Genomic DNA, 19,027 nt, shown 5'->3' with positions numbered 1-19,027 from the left:
AAAATACAAAAATATGTGTTAAAATTTGCAAACTATTCTTGCTGTTATTACTAGCAGATGTATCTAGTCGATGTCTTTGCAAAATCACCTATCGACCAATTGCAATTCCGCCTCTCTCGCGGAACTGAAACTTAACAGGGGAACAGTGAAACTTATTACAGACCACTTATTTCTTTTGAGGTTTTTGCTATGATAATAAAGTAATCCTTTTTCTAAATACCTAATAGCATTTAGTTCATTTCACTATGCCTGCGGTTTTTCCCCTAAGCTCGCTGATTTTAACAAAAGGAGCTTATATTCAATTTTGAAATAAAAACTTAATTTAACCGTTATTTTAAACAATTAGTACTCAAATATCAAATTAATGTTTTTTTGGATCGAGTGACATGTCTGGAGCTCTGGGTTATCAAATCTCACTTTTGCGAATTGGACGGTTTTGCAAAACATCGACGATCTATGAATGCGATAAGAATGAGTAACCTCAGTACAAATAAAAGATAATTATTTAACATTATCTCTACAAAATTTTAAGGCTAATATAGCAACGTAAATAAATACTTATAATAAATTAGAATGTGTGTGTTTCTTTCTAAATTGAGGAAAACCGTTTATTGGCTGGGTACATAACAAGGCTAAATATTATTTCGAAAAAAGCACCAAATGACACCTTATATGGAAAAATATAGTCTTGAATATTCACTCGATTAGTTAATAAAGGATTTTCCGTACAAATTTCCAATTATAAGAATTTTATTAGCCATTCAAGCCCTCTTGAGAAGTAGGTGGCACCCTCCGAAAACGCTAATATTATTATTGTTTAGCTCCCGTTGGCAGTGAAGTCCAATAATTGGTACATATCGACAGGTGGCAGCAAATAGGGGATTTGTATAAGGACTTTTTTTTTTTTTTTAATGAGAGTGGAACTCTAAAACATATCAGTAAAAAGACGAAAACAAGTTTTGTAAAAAGAGAGACAGCTCATTCAAACTTAATACAAAAGCTGTATGATAAGAGGACATTTTACTGCATTTAAATTTTTCCAACCCTAGTTTACAGTATATTTTAAAGCTTCACTTTTAATATTATAAGATTTGGTAAAATAAAAAAAGTAGCTATATATGTCCGCATTGGTATTTTAATGTACGTTTGCGGATTTCACACAGATCGCATTGGCCTTTCTAGTAAGTATTCCGCTAGTTCCTCTCTCAAACTAAATGCTTCATTTGTTGATCGATTGGAATGAGCAATTCGAATAGATGTGATCCTTGTTGAAAGTTGTCCACAATCGAAATTCCCATTTTCATCACTGCTGGCTCTGTTCGGATCGAAGTATCCACTACTACTGTCAAGCATTAAATAATTGTGCAAAACTATAGTTGCTAAAACAATTTTGTCCACATTTTCTGGAGCAGCGTGAATCGTTGTATGAAGAACTCTCCATCTATTTGCTAATATACCAAAGGTGTTTTCAATGTGCACTCGCACGGATAACCTTTTGTTATAATTTCGTTTGGCGGGTGACAAATTTCGACCAGGGTAAGGGCGCATGAGATTAGGCTTCAGAGGAAATGCGCTGTCACTGACGAAAAAATATGGAAATATTTGGTCCGTACCTATTTGAAATATGGCATCAATTAACTGAAACCTTATCTGTTATAAACATTTTACCTGGAAGGTTATCTGGGGGAGGAATTTCCAGGTCGTTTCTTAGAATCATGTTACCAAATACGCTTCGTGCCAAAATTCCCCCATCGCCTTGGCTTCCCAACGCACCAACATCTACAAATGAAAACGTATAGCTATCATCGCATATTGCTATCAGAACGACACTGAATGTCTTTTTGTAATTAAAAAAGAGTGAACCACTACGTTTGGGACAAACTACTTTCACATGTTTGCCGTCCACCGCGCCGAGACAATGTGGCATTCCAGTTTTTGCATAGAACCTGTCCAAAATATAAATAATATATGAGTATATAGTTACTAAATACCATACTTCAATTGAAGCAAACCTGTCTGCAATGTTTTTCAATTCGGTTTGATTTGGTTGGGCAAGGTAAATTTCGCGTAGTCCATGCCAAATTGCATCGCATGTCTCGTATATTATTTTCCTAACTGTAGAAACACCCAATTTATATGACCAAGCTAAATACTGTGGATTACAGCCTTGTGCCAAGAACCTGTTGAAACTCCATTTTTACACAGATATGTAGTTTATAAAATTACTTACATCAAAGTGATACCCAAACGGATTTCTTCACTTATTGGTTATCTTATGGAAAAACGTTGAAGTCACTCTCGTAACAAATTCAGTAGCGCATTAAACTTTGCAACACTCATACGTGTTGCCTTGAAGAAATGTTCTTCATCTGAGAGTTTCAACTGTGCGAAGGAAGTTTCGTGGAAGCTCAGAGCCTTCCTTGTACGATTAACTGGGCGCACCCACCATCGCCGCTTCAACTGCTGGCACACCTCGCGATATATATTCACCATTACAAAAATGATGTTTAAAATTTTAAAAATTTTCAACAAACGCCCACTGTTACTCATTTTTTGTAAATACTGCTAATACTGACTTTAAATTGAATTCATTTCCCACAAGAAATGGTCACTAATATAAGAAATTATTTTCCATTGAAGAAATGACAGAAAATGTCAGAAAATATCGCCGCCGCTGTCTATTGTGTTTAACTGGACGAAATATCTGAGCGTAAATTTGAAAAATGTCATCGCCCGACGCGGCGTATATCGTCGTCGCTCGGCATTGTGTTTACAGCTTTGGCTTGTACTTCAAGCAGTGAACATCTCATGCGTGAGGTCTGTGCTCAAAAATTATCCATGTAAACATATACTACTACAAAAAGAGTTGCGTTTGTATTCGAGGCTCTGCCGTCATTGTGCACCACTGAGCTAGAATAACGTATAAAATTGCGCAAGTTAAGATGTCAACTTACAAACGATAATTTAGTTAGAGACTCGTGCGAGATATTTGCAAGCTTTTTCATTTACTTTGGCGCTCATCTAGTTTTATCTCATTGTGTTTATTATTAATATTGTAGCAGATACAGTTACCCTTTCAACCTAAGCAATTCTATTAAATTAAATAAGTTAAAGTAAACTATCGCACACTTTTAGTCGCATCTAGCGTACCTATGCACTCATAAATTTATTTTAACTATCGTATTCTGTGTGACCCCAAATGTGAAGTGTACAGAAAAATGTAGAGATAGTATACAAAAAAGGACCAAATTATGTATGTGAACGCAAATACACGTACATTATTTTATACACACCTTGAAATCAAAGCAACCAAGTAGTAGCTGTGAATATTCTCTAAACTGGTAGTAATATAAAGCCGAGTAGTTGAACTAAGTAGTTGATGAAACATTTCTGCCTGAAAATTCACATCTCACTGTGAGACTATCAAAAAACGTGCGCCATGAGTCGTCTTTTCTGCAGACGTGAACACAAGGCAGAAAAAGCAATGAATTGAAATCCTTTTCCACCTCATCCTGACAGCTTTTTAATATGCGGCACCGTCGTAACTGAAGATTTGTTTAGCTTTATAAAGAAGCTAGTTCCTTTCCTAACCAAAAATGGCTAAAAGCACCCTGAGACCTTGATGTCATCACGGTTAGTTCACGGCGAGTCATTTGCCCTTATCAAAAATAGCCATAATAACCTTCAGACCTCCATACCATCCATGTCAGTTAACGCAGAGTCCGTTGCCCTAATCTTATTTTTCACAAGAGATAATGGAGCGGTGGTAGTGCGGATCTGTCTCGCTTATGTCCAATTCGGACCTTTTCCAGGGAATATCATCTCCAAATTCATTTCGTTCAAAGTCAGCAAGATACGGAGGGAGATACTGAGATGTATTACGAACACAAGCGAGTCTTGTGCGTAGCTGCGCGATATCTGACTTTATCACGTTGTAAATTGATGAGTGAGACCGCACTGTTTCAGAGTAATCTCGATGCTCTTTCTAAGGCATATACATCCGCCTGGAAGACAAAGGCAGGAAAATCAGTCGTACTGATACCTGCAGATATTTTTTATGTGCAGTTCAGCTCCAGTTCCCATTTCCTTTTTCGAATCGTTTGCGTCGATTGCAATGCCCCTAAAACAGTCTAGGCTTTGATCCCAATAGTTCGTATAAAAATATCTACTGTTCTACACCCGAAAGTCAAGAACCGCCATTATATGGTCGGCGTGGGAAGTTCGGACAGTTATGAGACCGCTTAGTCCTTCCCTTGTCATGTAATGTAATATCTTCGCATGTCCATATTCGGTTGATTTCCACATGTTCAATTCTTTTAGTCGTAGAGCTCCTTTCGCGGTCAAATTCTGCACGAACAGTTTTGGAGGCATCAAATGAAAAATTACATTTGACTATTCCTGAGGTGCGCAGGTAATGCACATTTCCTAGCATACTAGCCTCTGTACCTTCTGCAACCTTCTATTGATTGTTTTTTTTTTTTGTCTAGCGCCTTCCGCCAGGCAAGGCCTGCATAAGTTAGTATCGGCCCAATGACTGTGTTGCACATGCCATGGATAATATGCGGCAACAGTCCCGGCTTCCGGTGCAGTATGCTGGCAGAGCTTTCTTTGATCTCACTTCAAGGTTCCTTTTTCCAGCTTAGTTCGGAGTCGAAAATTACGGCAAGAAGAGAAACTTACCATCGTGTTCTTTAATTTCTGCAAGTTTCAGGAGGGAAGCATTGTTTTTTTTACAGGACAAGCTCCATTTTTGTTGGATTTACGGCCAGTCCGCGAACTGCCGTTTCTATGAGATGGTCAGATTCACTAAATTGTTGTTGTTGTTGTCGTATTAACGATAAAGACGCTCCCCGAAGGCTTTGGGGATTGTTATTGATGTTGAAGGTCCTTTGCCGGATATAGATTCGGTACGCTCCGGTAACAATGCACCATTAAGGTACTAGTCCGTCCATGCCCTGAAGGTTTTAAAATTTTCATTGACTACCAGTATCCATAGAAGGGGCGACGGCATATCTCCCTGAGTAGTGCGTCTCCTAGCCATTTTACATATTGAGCCAGCTCCTTGAAAGAGAAGTAATAAGCGATCCGCTTCGGAGGTATGACTATAGCTTATATTTTTATATTTTATTTTTTAACTTCTTTAGGGATTCAATAAAGCTATATAAGGAATTGGTATTTTGCACGCGAAATTAAGTTCAATAAGCGCTTTAAATTCGAAAATGTATTACACTACATAGCATTGCTACGAGCGAAAGCAGATACTGTGCTGTAGTGGCAAGAAGTGTGATTGTGTGAGTCGTTAATCAACTATCCTTCATTTATTCGAATAACGCCAATTTGTAGGAAAAATTAAAAAAGGAGCACGACGTAAACTCTTCTCTTCGGCCTAAGCCGGATCGCCCGTCATCGAAACTTTATCTGCCTTTAATATGCCAATTAACGCCTCCCTCCTCGGCTTAAATCTCCACACATGTTACAGTAAAGGATTTTTTTATATTTGGTCCTTTTTGGACAAGTTTGATGTCAATCAGAATTTTCTAGGTGCACACTAGTTTTTTTTCTTATAACTTTCGTGCAAGGCATATATGCACGTATTTGTACTATACACACCTTGCTGTAAAAATTCTTTACCTCCGAAAATTTTAGCAGAGTGATGCTAGGCCAGCATCTTTACACTCTTTTAGCACCGCGGTGCCGCTTTTTCCATTATCAATATTATTCTTCTTATTTCTTCTTTTTACACGAAGTTATTATACTACATCATCTTCCTTTGCCTGTTTGCATCATGTATGATGTACGCTATTACACACACATTCAAAAGCACATATTTATGTATGTGGGTGTATTGGACTTATCGCGATTGCCTGTATCGTGCGCTGATTTTCCAGACGCTATTTGTCACAGTGTTTTCCATTGCACAGAAAATTTATTTAATTTGAATGCAAAAATAATGCTGAGGAATTAACAGTATTTGCCTTCCAATCGTTCGAGCCACTGAACTCTCGAATAAATAAACCCCAATGTTCTGTATGCGAGATTCTCTTCACTTACAGCACTACTATGGTAGTAAAACTTCACAATTGAAATTATTTGCATACTTCACTTACAACATGTTAAAATCAAACTACTTACTATTGATTAAATTAGACTGCTATTAAACTCTCAGTTGCGTCGTTTGCCTATTTCTTCCACAGTCTAGACTTTTCGAGAACAGCCTTCTCGACTTGTTGTATATTTACTTATATCTGCATGTCATATTCCCTGTTGCCTTCTATGTATATGTGTGAGTAATATCGTATGCGCTCTTTTTTGCGTGCGCGTAATGTCGTCTATGCTCTTAGCTACTATATACTTGTGTGCTTAGCTTTTTGTTGTCTCATCTGTCTAGATTAAATTTGTAACTGTGCGGAAATACTAATATTCGCGATAATATGTTGGCTCATTCGTTTGAAATATATCGGAGCTCAGTCTGGAGGAAGTATATGCTCCCAACGCTTAGTGGTTGGTGGTTAAGTGTTAATACTCACGTTCAAAATCTTAGCTAGCAGAAGTTATAAATATGAGTTCTGTCTTTTAATATTGATAAATTGGGAATCAGAACTCGACATAAACTAAAAAACGAATGACTTTGTTAGCGGTAAAGTTATAGTACTTTTGGCTCCAGCTATAGCCTCTGTACTCAGCATTATGTTCAATAATTGAGGAATAGCATATTCATAGAGAGAATAATTCACAACTGTTATATAGGATTGAATTTTTCCGTAACATCCTCAACTTCTAAATGAAGAAAAGTCGCCAGTCACTCAATAAGATAGGCATGGACTAATGACTCTTCGGAGCTTTTCGAACTGATACCTCTCCTAAGATTTCTTTCCACATTAACGTGGATGAAATTAGAAAAAGGGAGCATCCAGCTTTTTATATCCTTGTTTTAGGCCATTCAACGGCCATTAAAAATCACTGTGTCGCGTTCCTTTCATATTTCTTTTACCTTTTTGCTAGTTTTTTTTTTTTCTTTTCCAAAATGGGGGTCAACAGAATTGCATCTGCATCAATATACTAACAGTATTGGCTGACTGTGGGGTTGGTTTGATTCACCCTATTCTGCGCGTGTTGTTTGTTCTTCTTTGCGATAAGGAAGGGTAGCTTATGGAGATGTTTATTGCTTGCTTTAATACAAAAATTATCCCTTTCAACACTTGGGCTTTCGGTTTTATGTGCAATTTTATAAAGAATTTCACAAAGGATTAGCCTATAACTTTCAGCAGGTCGGTTGCTGCTGAGTGGATACTTTTATGAGCTTAGCCAAAAGGAATGATGAATAATTTGATAGAGAATAAAGTAGACATCACCACCTGTTTGATTTGCAAGATAGAAAGAAAAAGAGGACGCAAAAGCAAACGAAAGCTTTGAAGAAGATGAAGATGTAGGAAAGCACGAAAAATCAAGTGCAGGTGAATCCTTTAAAAAGAAGGGAAGGTGACAGAGAGAACAATGGTGCAGGTTTCGCCGAGAAGGAACGGTGGATAAAAGCCGAAAGCACAAATGAGATTAAGGAAGAAAACTTTGGCAGAAACGTAAAGGAAGAAGTCAGGGATCCGAATACGTGAAAAAGAAGGAAAGAAAAGTTAAGGGCGACGACCGATATAAAACTTAAGAAGGAAGAAGTCGAGAGCAACACGAGATAGCAAGGGATCGGAGACGAAGTGAGATGGATGGGACAAAGAGGAAAATGGAAATGAGAAAGGGATGAAGACGCAGATTTCCGAAATACTGGTCAAGGGAACTGACGAAGGGGGATATGGACATGCAAATGGAGTCGGATATGCAAACGGAGAAAGGGGTGGAAATGTAGGAGATGCTGATGGATATGAAGATGGAGATAAAGATGGAGGCTATGCTGGAAATGGAGAGGGAGATAATGAGAGAGATTGAAATTTAGATGCTGAGGGAGATGGAGCTGAAGATGGAGTTTGAACTGCAGATTAAGATGGATATGAAGATGCATTTGGAGATGCGAGTTGCAGATGATGATGGATATGAAAGAGATAGAACTGGAGATGTAGAGGGAGATGGAGATAGGAATGGAGATGGATATAGAAGAGATAGAAAGTGAGATGGTGATAAAGATGGATATGGAATTGAACATGGAAGAGGCGGTAGAGGTGGAGATGGAGACGCTGATGGGTACGGAGATGGATATAAAAATGGAGGTGGTGCTAGAAAGATGGAGCTCAAAATGAAGATGGGGAGGTAGATGTAGTCGAATTTGGAGCTGGAGGTAGATGTGGAGATGAAGATCTAGTTGGAGTTGAAGATGAAGATAGAGAAGAAGGAGACGGAAGGAAGATGGAGTAGAGATAGAAATAGTTAATAAAGATGGATATTGAGACGAGAATGGAGATGCAGAAGGATAAGGAGATGCAAATTAAGATGTTGTTAGAGGCAAAGATGAAAAGGGAAGGATAAATCACAACACAGGCGGAGCGGAGGCAAAAAGGTAAAAGTGCAGTTTATATGAAGGCAAGGTTAGTTTCGCTTGTTATTAAAATTCTGAGCAACTTTCTGAAAAATTACCTGAGGCAGTGGCTTCTTGGGGACTGCTTTGGTATCAGTGCGAATAAAGGAGTTTATGTGAAAGATTTGGTATTAGCATAACCGATCTCTTCAGAACTGTGAGTCAAACTGCGTATTAAGAGAAAAGTTATGCAGTGTTTTCGTCGTGCTAGCATAACTGCTTTGCATGACATTCGAGGGTACCATTGCAACTACAACATGAACTTGATGCAAGGTCCTCTTTTAGAATATTCGGAACTCCGTTCACAGCTCCAAGAGACCGAACTGCAATATAGATATTCTATGCCCTTAATAATTTCCATTTCCTTAGGAGTATCAAGCTGTAAGAGTGACGTATACATTGTGCCAGAAGGGCTTCGCAATCTTTCTTGGCCATTTCGTAGATTCCGAAGTCTTCAAAAAGAAATTTTGGTTTTTGTTATGTAATACCGTATATATTGTGAAGGCTCGAAAAGCTTCGTTGTCATTACACTGTAGCAAAAAAAAATAATTTAAATCATCATAAGACGCAATTCGTTTTAACCTTCAAGTACCATTCGTTTCGGATGAAACCAGTTCAGCTTTCAACTTACCCGCCTGGGCTATGCTCATTGTGCGGTCGTGTTCAGGTGCATATGACCAACTGACACTTTTAGCCCAGCGAATTTCATTTTGCACAGACATTATTAACGTAATAGTTGTTGTTACATAACAACGAAAAATTTTTACAAAAGATCTATCTAAGTATTGTGGGGTAGGTCAACAAAAGCATGAGTAAATAAGCGCAAAGTGAGCACATAAATAAATATTTTATTTATGCGTGTTGTTGAGAAATTGGTAGTAAATTTTCTCATCGCCTCAAGCAATTGTTAAATGGTGACTTTGAAATTTGTTTTTTTTTTCAAAGAAAGGAACTCAGTAGCATCAGATATCACAGTTTTGGAAATTTGCCAAAAAAAAAAAAAAAAAAAAACCAGCGGCCAACTATAAAGCTATCAGTAAAACCAAGCTGCTGCACTAACACCAATGCACTTACAACAATTGGAGTCGCTCGTCATTTGAACAAAACCTTTGCAGACATATTTGCGGGCTTCGCTTTTACACAGAGATCGTAACGGTTATGACTTTTATCAAAACCTGAAACCTGGACATCCCAATAATCATCAGATTGAAGTGAGGACGCCCCAGAAGAACTTAAGAAGTCATATACATAAGCGGTGTGATGAATCTGAAACTTTAAAAGTCAATCGTGCGAAGAAAAGGAGGATTAAAAGGCCCTTAGATACATCTTAAAACAGTCACCAGATTACTATGTAAACAAAAGCCCGGCCAACTCCTCTTTCAGAGACAAACACCCCGAACTCGCATTTGAGGAAAGCAACCTCCCATAGAGATGCTTGCAATGCAGTGTGGAGACAACACCCCGCGAACACCCTTATATCTTTGATCCAACCATGTTGAAACAGCAAGTTTCCTCGGACTCTCGTTAGTTGATATTTATGACAATTTGTGAGTGATCGCACCTATTGAAAGGAACGAAGCACTGCTACAACAACAGCTTAAGTTCAGAAAGTAACGATTCATTTTCAGAAAATTACAATTTAACTTCAGAATTTCCAATTTAAATTTAGAATGTTAAAGTTTAGAAAATTTCAGCATAAGTTCAGAAATTCAAATTCAGAAAGTTACAATTCAAGTTCAGCTTAATTTCGGAATTTCCTATTAAGGTTCACCTTCAGCTCAGAAAATTTCAATACAAATTCAAAAAATTCCAATTAAACTTCAGAAATTCAAGCTCAAATTCAGAAAATTACAATTCAAATTAGATAATTACTATTCAAGTTCAGAAAATTACCATTAAAGCTCAGAATTTCGAATTTAAGTTCAGAAAATTAAAATTAAAGTTCAGAAAATTGCCACACAAGTCCAGAAATTTGAGTTCAAATGCAGAAAGTAACAATTCAAGTTCCGAAAATTGCAATTTAAATTCAGGAAATTGTAACTAAAGATCAGAAATTGAACTTAAAATTCAGAGAATTATTATGAAAGTTCAGAAAATACAAATCAAATTCAGAAATAAGCTCAAGCTCAGAATTTCCTATTTAGGTTCAACTCAGCCGTGGTTTTTACTGATCGATTTGTGTGGCTGACTGAGGCAAGTAAAAGTCAGTAATTCTAGTCGTTTGACCTTCTTTGTGGGTTTGTTGCGTTGGTGCGTTTATTGTTTTGTGTTTATTTGTTGTTGTGTGTTGGTCTGTTGTACCTTCAACTTATGTTCAAAAAATACAATTAAAGTTCAGAAAACTTCAGCACAAGTTCGGAATTTCTAATTCAAATTCAGAAAATTACACATCAAGCTCAGAAAATTACAATTCAAGTTCAGAAAATGTCAACTCTAGTTCAAAATTTCCTATTTAGGTTCAAGTCAAGTTCACAAATTCCAATTCAAAGTCAGAATATTGCAACTCAAATTCAGAAAATCACCATCAAAGTCATATATGTAATACTCCTATATTGCTACAAAACGTTAGGTACATTCCCAAACATCACAGTGCCGATATATTGCTGTTTAAACGTTTTTGTTTCTGTATTCAATAATCGAATGTACCTAAATTTACATTTTTTCTTGTCACACTTATGCTGCTACAATCACAAAAATTGTATAGGCTGTCTTGTTTTGATTTCGAATTTAAAACATATTGCGAACATTTTCTGTTAGCAATATAGGAGTATATGTATGATCAAAGTTCAGAAATTCCAATTCGAATTCAGAAAATAGCTAGTCAAATTCAGAAAATAACAAATTAAAAATCAGAAAATTGCAGCTAAAGTTGGGAAATTCCAATTCAAATTCGGTAAATTACAACTTAAATTCAAGAGGCTGTTCAGATATTTTTTGATCCTTATTATTAGGTTCATTTTAAAATTGTGAGCAAATTATAGTACAAAATTGGGAAATCCTGCCATTGAACTTTGAGTAACATCCATTGGAGCTAGAGTCTTGGAACTTGGCAAGTACTTCGGAACTCGACCACAGTGCCACATGAGGAAAACAAACTTCCGGTTGATGAAGCAAGGACCTTAAGATTTAAAAAACTCGGCCGACTTTGGAAAATTTTTGAGTTATTTCCAGTTAACCTGTAGATATTTCACTACAACCTTAAGCTTTTAGTTTTCCAGGAAGATCAAAATCGATGCAAAATTCCAAATTTCATATGAACTTTGTTATTATCTGCATGGAGCATTTTCTCCTCCTCACGGTGCGAGCTTAATGAAAAGTTTCTTCAAAATTGATCGCAAGACTTCACATGCTCTGAAGGGATTTTGCAAAGATTTCTAAATATATCGACTTCTACGCGACTCGCATTTGGTTACGAATAAAAATTTGTAAAGACTCGGTTTACGCTCCCTGTCATTTACTTATTTTACTGGTTTCATAAGAACACTCGTTTCAGCGCTGATGTCAAGTTTTTCTTTTTTCTTTTTTTTTAGACAAAAATACAATGAATTGGAAGATTGGCGATTGTGAAAGGCTTTGTAGGCGCGTGCAAACAAATAAATTTCAATTATTATGGAAAAATAATGTATGATAACGGAGCATATTGCAAGAGCTTGCACAAAAGTTGATTTAAATTTATTTTGTAGTGAATCAGACGCTTCAATAATTGAAAAGTTTTTGCTTTTAAACTGTTGTGTCTCGGCCTAAAATCTCTTCATAGGTTATCGTTTCTACATTTATTTTTATTTATTATTTTTATTTGTTCCCATTTTCATGCTATAGCATTGCGTGTATCTGCACTGTGTGCATCACTGGTTTCAGCTCTTGTGGTTTCAGATTCATGTACAAATTAACTATAAGCCTGATGCAACCTTTGTCGCCATGCTGTCTGCGTGAAACGTGAATCTCCCGCATGCATTGTCACACCATCACACATACACGCATGAAATGTTTTTCAATCACGTTTTTGTGGTATACATAATACTCCTAGCATCATTTTATGGAAACCAAGACTCGTTATTTAAAACGACTGATTATTTAGTCAACATTTCTTGCATGCTTTGACCGAAATATTGAGATGATAGCTACAGCTTCTTTATCTGTATATATTATAAATCAACTTCACAGATTATAGACGTATTGGGCTACAACTTTCTTAAAAAAAGTTTACAATTAGCTCTGAAAAGATAGCTACTAAAACTTAAAACTATCTCATCCGTACACATAGAAATGCTTCGAATGAATCCAAATTTAGTGCGGTAGCGGCAAGAAGTGTGATTGTGTGAGTCGTTAATCAATTGCCCATCTTTGTTGTGTGTTGAGCGCAATAATAGCAGTTGGTGTAGAATCACACAACAAACAGCGGAACAGTCATATGTCTGAGTGGGTAGATGCGGCGGCATCTAGACGAGTATGACCGCAGGCGTTGAAGTTCGCATCTCAGTGCCCGAAAAGAAACCTACATTGTTATATATTTATATTTTCTGGCAACCATTGCTGAATGAGATCTTATAAGCTTTATCTAACAACTACGACATGAACTTTTCAATGGTATTAACAAAAAACAGTTTGTATAACACAATAATAAGGTTCAGTGCTGGAGCGGTAAGAAGTGTGAGTCGTAAATCAACTGCCCTTTGTTTATGTAAACACGACATGAAAGACTATAAATGAAATTAAGTAAAGACAATTTGTATATTAGAATTGTAAATACTTTAGAAAGATAAAATGCCCACAAGCTTAAACAAAAAGTACCATTTTTGGTCCAAACGTACTAAACTGGCAACCATGAATTCTTTTTTATTCCACCATCTCCAGCATACAATAGTGTCACTCAGTTTTTATTATATATGTACGAAATTCACGTGGGCTTATTGTACTATTATTATTTATTTTACTGGATTCATTTGTTTTCGTATGCAACATTTTACCAGCAGAGCACTTCACTTCACCCATAAAAAAATAGCTGATGTTTTTTCATATAAGGTTTTATGATATTTCGTCAAAAAGGAGAAGCATCGTTGGATCCTTTCTCCTTAAAAACGATACAATTCTGAATCCACAGACTTTTTCTACAAGAAAGAGAAATTCATATTATTTAGTATGCATAACATGACAAAATTAAGTAGGCATGTAAGTTTCTCATAAGTAAAATTGAGTAAAATTTACAGTCGCATTGTATTACACGTGTCCATGTTGGTGGCCAGGCGAGTTTAAACACTTTTATATTGTACTGTACATGAATATAAATATTAATAATGTTCTTGTTCTTGTTAGTCTTGCTTTTGTCATTTGCTTCTCATGAATTTGCCGCAGTTGTGAGTTAAATGCAGGTCACAGCAGCGTTCTCATATCAAATTTGACACTGAACACGCGCGATCAGATTACTTGTGCTGGGACAGACTGAAGCTTGTTGTTTTTTTTTTTTTTTATTTTTTTTTTGTTATCTCATTAAATTTTTTTTATTCAGAATAACATAAATCTAAGATGAGAAGAAATACCAAAGTGTACATAATTGCGTAATTGTGTAAGAATCTTTGTAAGAAGTAATAAAATGAAATATTACTTTAAAGAGAGGGATTAGTTAAAGCTCACAAAAGCTTCCTTTCTCAAATCATAAAAAATAATCTACAAAAAACAAAATTTAAAAAAGAAAACATGTGCTTATCTTGGTCTTAATTGCAAAACAGCATTTATAAAGCAAATGCCTGAAAAACGCCTTAGCACAAAATCCCTTTCTTAGAAATGGTTTCAAGACCACCCTATCCTGGCTTACAAACAACCTGCGTCAGAGATGGTTGCTCTTTCTCGATTTAAAAACAGTTTGTTTAATCGCTTGGTTAGATTTGCTAAGGGTTAGCTGAGATGGGGCTATTGAACTGAAAGCAAACTAGTAAAGGTATCTAAGTTCGGGTATAACCGAACATTATATACTCAGCGTGAGCTTCAATTGTACATTTCATTTCAGATAAATTACTTCTCTACATAACACGTGGCACAACCCGTCTGAAAGAAAAATGTCTCCCCATTACCTCTTACAGTAAAACTTGATAAGTGAAATATCATTGATTCAAAACTATTTTTTGCTAAGTTATAGCTTATTATTCTAGTCTACGACCCTTTTAAACTTGTTTCCTATCTAAGTTGCCGTGATCTTTAACCGATCCCGTCCATTTTTACTAGAAATATTTTCTGCTATAAGGAAAATACGTGTACATAGTTTCATTACGATCCGATAATTTTTCTTCGAGTTAAGGGTGCCGAAACATAGAAAATTGCTTAGTCATAAAAGGGGCCGTGCCACACCCATTTTCAAAAATTTTAGTGTTTTCCAATTTAATGTTATAATTCAATTTAGAAAGTAAAATTCTATTGATACAAAGCCTTTTTTCGCTGAGATATGTCTTATTATTTTCGTCTACGACCATTTTAAAAATCTTTTATATAAAAGTGGGCGTGGTCTTTAACCGATCTCATCCATTTTTTCTAAAAATATTTCCTGCTATAGGGAAAATTTGTGTACCACATTTTATTACCATCCGTTAATTTTTCTTCGAGGTATGGCACCCGAAACATAGAAAATTGCTTAGTCATAAAAGAGGCGATGCCACGCCCATCTTTTAAAATTTGAAGTTTCTCCTATTTATTGTTATAAATACACTTGGGAAATAAAATACCATTGATATAGAGCTCTTTTTGCAAAGATATAGCTTATTTTTTCGTCCACCAACCTTTTAAAAATATTTTATATAAAAGTGGGCATGGTCCTTAACCGATTTCGTTAGTTTTTCTTCAAAACGTTCCTTATAGTAAAGGCCGAATTTTGTTACGATAGGTTTAACGAATTTTGATTTATGATTAATAATATTTGTAAAATTAATTTTATCACAACAGGGCGGTGCCACGCCCATTTTAAAAAAAATTTTGAAATTTTTATCAAGAATCTCAATATCAGTCCACACGTCAAATTTCAACATTCTAGGTGTATTATTTATTAATAATCCGGTTTTTTGTGCTTTCCAAAATGTTATATATATAAAAAGTGGGCGTGGTTATCATCCGATTTCGATCATTTTCAATACCAATCTATTCTGGGTCCAGATAAGCTGGTGTACCAAATTTGGTGAAAATATCTCAATATTTACTCAAGTTATCGTGTTAACGGACAGACAAACGGACAGACGGATGGACGGACATGGCTCAATCAAAATTTTTTTCGATACTGATGATTTTGAATTCTATACATATCTCGATTCCTTTATACCTGTACAACCAACCGCTGAGTATAAAAATCTGGTGAAATCAACCGTTTTACGGATAAATTGCGCCGAACTTTACACAAATTGTTGATTCAGAACTGACCGGTCAAATAAAGAAAAAAATTCATTATACCCAAGCCATAGTAACAATTTGTACAGTTACCCTAAAAAGACCAATGAAAGCTGTTGAAATAACTGATTTTCGTGGACATTCGAATAACAATGAAATGTTGAAATGACAAAACCAGTTCCCTTAAGCGCATAATCAGTTAGATTGATTGAGAATCTGTCGTTTTTACAGAATGTTGCCGCTTGAGTTCAACAAGTCTCTTCTGTTAAAATTACTAAACAAGTTAACAGTTTTTTGCTGTTAAGTGACCAATGATCTACAACCAAATCAGTTCTTTAAACAGAAACATCAGTAAGATTGATAAACTGTCGTTTTTGCAGAATATTGCTAGCTGGAGACCAATTCTCTTCCAATGAAATGACTAAGCAAAAAGCATAATTATTTGATATTAGTTACCTAACTTTCACTTTCCAAATTCATATGATTGATTAAATTTCTTTCAATTATGTCTTATTTCTAATAAAAAATCTTAAACGTACACAGAACACAGAACAGAAATAATAAAAATTTGGAGTACGTGATATTTCTAATATACACCCCTATTATGAACTCATACGATACGCGATAAACGCTTGCAATCTGTTCTACCGTATTATGAAATAAATTCTAGCGTGTGAAACCCGATCGTTAGCGTTTATCGTTTATCGTGGTATTGCCATACGCAAACTATCAAACTAGTTGGCGTATGGCAATATCACGATAAACGCTAACGATCGGGTTTCACACGCTAGAATTTATTTCATAATACGGTAGTCGCTAGCTATCGTTGAAAAATTTTTCCACGACACGTTGGGAACTATTTAAATAAAAGTAAATATAAAACTATTACATAATCCAAAAGAATCCAACTATAGCCTCATTCCCAACACTCTGTTGCAACACCCTGGGCAAGAAACCTTAAAATGGCACAAACCTTCAAAATATTTGGGATGGATGACCTATTTTTACGGGCGCGCAAACTGCCTTCTATTTCTGTTAAGACATACTCTGACATCAATTTTGTTTATTAGACTTTTTGTTTACTTTTATTATGTCAAGTACTTACAGTGTAGAGTTCATTTCAAGAAGATTGGAAGCATCTCTCAATTTTCTTCTTTCTATGGCATCTATGCAAGTTTCGTCAATTTGTTCATTTGAGTTTATATAAAAGGTAACAGAGGTTGCATAAAACATTTTATTATTACAGCTTTTAAAAACTTTTGCCACTTTCACGTACAAGACAAATGAATTGTTACTATTTACGTTTTGGTTTGCTATCTGTTTCGTATAGATTCACAAAAATTTGTAAACAAAACTCTGCTGTCGTTCACAATATTACATCTATCGGGCGTGTGGAAATCGCAATATGAAAGCTAATTTTTTACGATACGCTAGCAAGCGTTTATCGTCTATCGTATGAAAATTTCATAATAGGGGTGATAATCAAATGCAACATCTTGTACTAGGGGTATGAATCTTAAGCAAACGATATAAAACAATGAGCGCCGTGCTCCTTATAATTTTCTCTACAAATTGGCGGGGTGGGACTTACCGACGCCTAATGCAGCTGCAAGGCATCTGAATTTTCACGTACAAGCTTTTCATGACACTCGGAGTGTTTGCCAAATCACTGCCGGAGGGCGACCTCGTTTAGATTAACCTTTTTCTAATTAAAAAAAAAAAACTTTTTTTTCTAATTTTTTATGTTGCTTTGCCCGGGAATTGAACCCAAGATCTTAGGTGTAGTAGACAAAGTACGCTAACAACACACCACATCGCCCACAAATTTTATTTTATTTTATCTAATTAACTTCATTTTATTTTGTTTTTGTTTATTTTAATATACTTTATTTTATAATATTTTATTTTATTATATTTTACTTTATTTCACTTTATTTTATAACATTTTATTTAATTTTTTTTATTTTATTATATTTTATTTCATTGTATCTTGCTTTTTTTATTTTCTTATTCTTTTTTATATTATTGTACTTTTCTTTCTATTTGTTTAATTTATTTGAATTTATTTTATTTCATTCTAAGTAAGTTTTTAGTTTTTTTTTAATTTTATTGTATTCTTAAATTTTATTATATTTCATTTGATTTTATATTATTTTAATTTATTTGATTTCGTATATTATCTTATCTTATTTTTCTATTCAATTTATCTTATTATATTTTATGGTTTTATTTTATTTATTCGTTTTTAATTTTTTGTTTTTTTTTTTATTTTATTTTATCTTTTAATTTATTTTATTTTGTTTTTGTATTTCTCTTTAATTTATTTATTTAAGTTTATTTTATTTATATTTTATTTTATTATTGATGATTTTTGATAGCCTTGTAAGTACTTGTTATTGTAAAAATTTTTTTGAGCTGATAGGCCTTAGTTAAATAAAACACAATATTTAAAGTTGTATTTTAGTTTTACTTCGTCGATATTTCGATTTCAGTCTGAAATCGTCTTCAGGACTGTCAAACACAAATAGAAAAAAGGGCTATTAAAATAATATTCTATTTTACATATAGGTATATAATAAAGGAACTTACGATCAAACATAGTCAGATCGACTGATCAGATGTTCAAAAATTAAGTATAATAAAGCATAAGAACGAAAGTAAACAATAGAAAATACCGCAAGTGTAAACAAATTTTTGCAATAACAATAATATATAGGACAAGGAACAATAAGACAGAAAAAAGTGCACGAGCCATAACTATGGTGTTTAGTTGTTGTCATTGGGTAGATTTTTAGCGGGATGTTGGCTGGACGCTGTTTGAATTTGCTGAGCACCGTGAAGCTTGCACTGCATGTTGTTGCTTCAGCAATAGATGTCGATATGCATAGGCACATTTGTCGGTGTCGCTTTTAAAATTCATTCTCTTATCATTAGGTGTGCTCATAATATGGAGCATTTCCAAGGTAAACCGCTTATTATAATGTTTCTCAATATCCAAAATAGAAACATTTTTGAAGTCAGGATAGTGACCAGTATACTTACAATGCGCTGTCAAGGCCGTCTTATTGTCCGAAGCATTGTTTCTAAGCTTTATATTGGACTTATGACCGGAAATCCTTACTTTAGCATTAACTTGGTTGTCCC

General features: G+C 35.0%; 1 protein-coding gene and 1 pseudogene across 13 annotated transcripts in view; both read right to left on the bottom strand.

Annotated features, from left to right (window-relative positions):
- B4 overlaps positions 1-19,027 on the bottom strand; it is a 628,513-nt gene that overhangs the window by 303,372 nt on the left and 306,114 nt on the right. The window lies entirely within an intron of this gene.
- Positions 1,156-2,493, bottom strand: LOC137241506 (uncharacterized; annotated as a pseudogene).

The sequence above is a fragment of the Eurosta solidaginis genome, chromosome 2 (assembly GCF_040869045.1).
Source record: "Eurosta solidaginis isolate ZX-2024a chromosome 2, ASM4086904v1, whole genome shotgun sequence".
Classification (NCBI taxonomy): Eukaryota; Metazoa; Arthropoda; class Insecta; order Diptera; family Tephritidae; genus Eurosta; species Eurosta solidaginis.
The sequence above is the reverse complement of the archived record's forward strand: the minus strand, read 5'-3'. Positions and strand labels throughout refer to the sequence as shown.